The sequence below is a fragment of the Arachis ipaensis genome, chromosome B02 (assembly GCF_000816755.2).
Source record: "Arachis ipaensis cultivar K30076 chromosome B02, Araip1.1, whole genome shotgun sequence".
NCBI lineage: Eukaryota > Viridiplantae > Streptophyta > Magnoliopsida > Fabales > Fabaceae > Arachis > Arachis ipaensis.
Window position 1 is genome coordinate 8,482,315 of NC_029786.2, and position 5,422 is coordinate 8,487,736.

Consider the following 5,422-nt stretch of genomic DNA (forward strand, 5'->3'; position numbering starts at 1 on the left):
CTATACTTGAAATTTTTTTTGAATACCACACAAATAAAGTACAGAAATTAGTAGGTCTGATTTTAGGATTTTTTATTTTAATAAATTAAATAAATAATTTATTTATTGAAATAAATAATTTTATAAAAATACGTTAACCTTTCTTATCTCGTTTACACTGTAAACGAGATAATTTTGTACATATTTTGTTTATAGTGAAAATAAAATATGTGTACTTTTTTAATTTTCATATATCTCGTTTACCGTGTGTTTTGTCGATTTTTAGTAAATTGATAGTAGTTCGATTCTAATAGTCTGGGAGCGAAACCTATTCCTCTTTTGCAGGTACCAATTTTTCTATAAGTGCATCAAAAGTTCTCGAATTAGACGAGCATTAAGATAGGAAATAAATTCAAAAAGTGCAAATGACTGAAAGAAGTGTAAAATAAAAGATTCAAAAAGTAAAACTGACTGAAATCGAAATAGTTTGCATTGAATTTTAAAGAAAGCGATTAAGATGCCTTTGATTGAATTGAAGGACTTTAGACATGGAAATTAAAGGTACTGAAATGTAAATTTGACATGGAAATTAAACAATGCTTGAAAGATAAATTTGCTTGAAAAAAAAGTTTGCAAAATAGTTAAATTGAAAAGATAAAAATATGGAAGGAACCCTACAGAAAAGAAACTCGAACGCAGACTCAGAAATTCTTGGGATGTGAGTGTGCTTGAGTGTTTTTCTGAAGCAAAGTTCCAACCTCTATCTCCTAAATCTTACTCATATTTATAACTTGCTTCCATAACCGACCATCAATTGCATAATGTTGCCTTGCGTGCGGATTTCCAGGAAACCGTTCCCGCTCCTTTGCCCATGAGCGTTACCAACAAATTCCTAACTCAGAGAAAGCCTTCAAAGTCCCCACTCGTGTAACCGCTCGATTCCTTGTTCGAGAAACCGCTCGATTCTCCATTTCGAATAACTGTTCGATTTATCAAAGTGTCAAAATCAAGTCCGTGTCAAATATTTTCCACTTAATAATTGTACGTGTATCTTTCAGCCTCTACTTCCCTTCTGATACTTTACCAATATTTTGAATTAGCTTAATCCTTCGAAAGTAAATATTTCGATTAACAAATTGCCCCCCTAGGATTAATGTGTTTGCTTTCGAAGTAATTTTTTGGAAGATGAAACACTTAATCCTAATCCAGTCTTCAGTCACTTTAACTTATCATAATTGCCATTTACCTTCTCCATTAATTCTGGCCCGTTTGACATGTCTCCCACAATTCACACTTTCTCTCCCTCTCTCTCCACCACTTCGTCTTCTTCGCAAAGTTATCTCCTTTCTTTTTGAATTCTCTCCACAATAACGGCTAAGTCAAAGCACCCTTTAAATTCAACACTTCCATCTTTGCTCAACTTTCTCGAATTCCTATTCTCTCAACTTCTCTTGCATTCCTCTTTCTTATATAACTTCTATTTTTTGTCCTTTACTTTCCATTGCTCATCAATAATTGCTTCTTCATCTCACATTGCTGCTCAAGATAAAGGCAAGCATCCTATGGTGCAACCACTGGATCCTCCGGCCTTACACGTGCTAAACCAGGTCAATGATGAAATTATCGATGACCCACAGCTCCAACTTGATGACCCCAGAATCCTTATCCCCTTCACTGTGGGTGATGACACCCATTGTTTTGTTGGTCCCATTGAAAATTTAGAAAGGGCGAACAAAAGGCTCCCTTACTTCCCAATGCTCAAGGGGAAGACTTATTGATTAATCAAGACATTGACATCTCCTTTTTTACCAATCAAAAACCTTTCAGGAATAACCCTAAAATCACCCCTCGTGGAACTGATTTTACGGTCTAGCATGAGCGTTTCGCACCAGTGAAGAACTCTGCTTGGGGAGCTCTTGGGATTCAAGATCTTCTGACACTTTCTCACTTTTCTCCTTCAACGCTTCCTTGGATGATTGGGGCTGTAACTCCTTTCTGGAACAGAACTACTAATAATTTCCACCTTCCTTGTGGGATGATTGGTATGTCAATTCTCAATGTAGCTGCCATCATAGGGCTCCCTAGTTAGCTCTCCAGATTTTACTTCTGACATGCAACCTAAGCAACAGTACAACATTCCCCCCATGACTTCCTACAGTGACTTCATTGCTCACCATATGGGCACAGAAAATGACCATGTTACAGATGATGAACACGTGGCCTTTTTATTCTACTGGTTGAATGCAATAATCTTCTACTCTCAAAGTGTTCAAATGCAGAAACTTTTCCTCCCTCTTGCTGTCCTCCTTCATGAGGAAAACAACCTCAATTTGGCCAAGTTGCTTCTAGAACATATTTTTGAAGAACTTGGCCAGTTCGTCAATTGTCTTCGGAACAATTACTTGATTAGTACGGGAGGTCCTCTCTGGCTTCTCCAGCTTTGGCTCAATGCCATTTTTGAGAAGCACATGATAAAGCCTGGAGGTGGCATTTCGGACAAACTGCACATTGAAGGCTTTCGATTGGCTAATTTCAAACCAAATTTTACAGAGGCTCAATCGGATGAAGACCAATTTTGGGCTGTTTTCTCCCTTTTCCACTCTCGTAAAAACTTCCATAATGAGGACCTCAATTTCACCCCTTTTTTGCGTCGAAATTGTGGTCCTGCCTGGCTTGATCGTCTCATCTTCCCCCATGACACTGAAGAAAATGAACTTGTCAACAGGAGTTGGGCAAGCCTACTAGCTGTGCAAATGATTCCAACAGGGCTACCTCAACACAAAAAAGAACATTTCAAAGCAACTCTGTATGTCCCTCATTATACAGCTAGACAGCTAGGCTTTTCCCAAGCTATCCCAACTCCACTCCCCAAGAACAGTAAACCCTTTTGCCACATTACTTTGGCTTCAAAGAAAGAGCTTGATGTTTGTCTCTCAAAAAACCAACAACATAGAGAGGGCTATAATCATCTTGTTTATGATCGTAGCTCTTTCATTACCAAATCTTGTTTTGACTGGTGGACTACTTACTATTCTAAGTACAGTCGTACCTTAGAAGAAATCAAGAATTCTGTTGTTCGAGCGGTCCCTGTTACTGAAGGCTCTCCTAAGAGGCCTCCAAAAAGGAAAACTGAAGCCACATCTTCTTCACGACAGCCGGCAAAGAAAATTCGACGGACTCCTTCAAGGACCTCCAGAAAGGTAACTATTTTTTACTTGTATATATATATATTTAAATCAACATTCTTCGAATACTATATTTACTTGCACTCTTCTTGATTTCAATCTTTCTTTAGCTACAATTGCCACCATCAAGCGATAGTTCTTTCGCTAATAGTGAACCATCCATTCAAAATCTCCTTGCTGCATCCTCGAAGTCAGATGATACAATTGATTTAGATTCGGGCTCTCCTTTAATTCGAAGAAGAAGACCTGTTCCGGTAACATTATATTATCTTTTGAGTATATATTGATTCAATTAAAGTGAACCCTGACTGATGTATATTGTCAGCCTGTTACTGCTGCTCAATCAATCACCTCATCTCTTGCACTTGACCAACCACAACAAACACATCAATAAGATTTAGGGCAGCAAGCGTCTCATTCATCAATTCAAACTATTGAATCTGCTAAACCCCTCCAGGTAGCTCTTCCAACTTCAATCGAGACCTAAATAGTTGATTTAACAGAGGAACATGCTCATCATTCTCCAACACAAGTTTTAAATGTTGAACATTCTTCTCCATTAAACCAAATTGAAGCCTCGACTGGATTCCAGGTGGCTCTTGATTCTGACTCTCCTTCTTAAGTCCCTGAAACTATTGTCCCTGATTCAGATTCTCCATCCCGAGTCCTGGAAACCATCCCTTCACCACAAAGAACTTCCAGTCCACTCAAGGATGCTGAACTTTTGACTCCTCCTAGTTTAGGATCTGGAGATCTGGGCATAGTTTCTGAATCCACAGATGCTGACCTGATTACATTAGTTACCATCCTGAATCAGGCTGTTCGGGAAGATAGGGTGTCTCTTTCTACCACTGCACTCACAGGCCCTTCTACCTCCAATTTTCCACTTGAACCCAATACTGGTGATCGGGAACAACTTTTGGCCCTTCTCAAGCTTCTGGATCATTCACCTGCTGAATGGATAAATGATGCAACCTTAAACTCAACTCTATCTGCTATCCTAAGTTCATCTCTGAGTCTAACTCATTCAACTCATCAAACATTGCATTCCAATAATCATCAACTGGAAAATCATCTTGCTTGGACACTCTCATAGTGTTAAGATTGATTTCCAATGGTAGCACTGCATCATGGCCATATACTAATTTATAAGGTAAAGTTCCTGTTGATCCCTTGGTGAATTCTGATAAGCCCACAGTACTTGACTTAAAGTTTCATGCCAAGTTTGGGGTCTGCTTTCGATTTGTTTTTTGATCAAACTAATCAGAACTTTATTTGCTGCCTCAACTTGGCCATTGGCCTGTGCATAATAAGGAGTTGAAGTAACCATATTAATATTCCTCAAAGCTGCAAAATTTTTAATTCGCTGACCAGTAAACACAATCCCTTGGTCAGTACTTAATGTTTGAGGAATTCTAAATCGATGGATTATATGTTCCTCAATAAAATCTATTATTTCATTTTGCCCAACTTCTATTAAAGGAATTGCTTTGACCCACTTTGTAAAATAGTCAATTGCTACCAAAATAAATTTATGAAGTTTGATAAAGGGGTGAATCAATCCAATTAGATCCAGAGCCCAACCTCTAAACGGCCATGGCTTAATAATCGAATGCAACTCAGACACTGGGATCTGTTGTATCGACCCATGCCTTTGGCATTCTTGACACGCCTTTGCGTATTCGATACAATCTTTGATCATGGAGGGCCAATAGACATTATTTCGATATAGTACCTATTTCATTTTCATCCCAGCCTGATGAGCACCACATAAGCCTTTATGGACCTTGCCTAGAGCAATGTCTTTATCCTCTTGACTTAGACATCTCGAAAGACTCCCGTCGATTCCCTTCTTATGCAACTCATCAACCATCAAGACAAAATTCATTACTTGCAATTTTATCTTTCTATCGACTCGAATGCTAGGATTCTTTAAGTACTCAGTAATAGGTTTCCTCCAATCATTATCTTCCCAATCATCCACACACAGAACCTCTCTTTTATCCACAGGCACCAATATTTGGCGGATGTTTGCCAACTTTTTTAATGTTTCTGGGCCTATCCTGTACCTCGAAGCAATCTGGGCCAACTCGTTAGCCATTTCATTCTGGATCCTTGGAATATGGACCAGTGAGACTTTTTGGAAAGAAGTTAACAATTCCCAAGTGATGAGTATTTTCGGAAAACGAATTCCAAACACACAATCTAACCGGCAAGTGCACCGGGTCGCATCAAGTAATAATAACTCACGTGAGTGA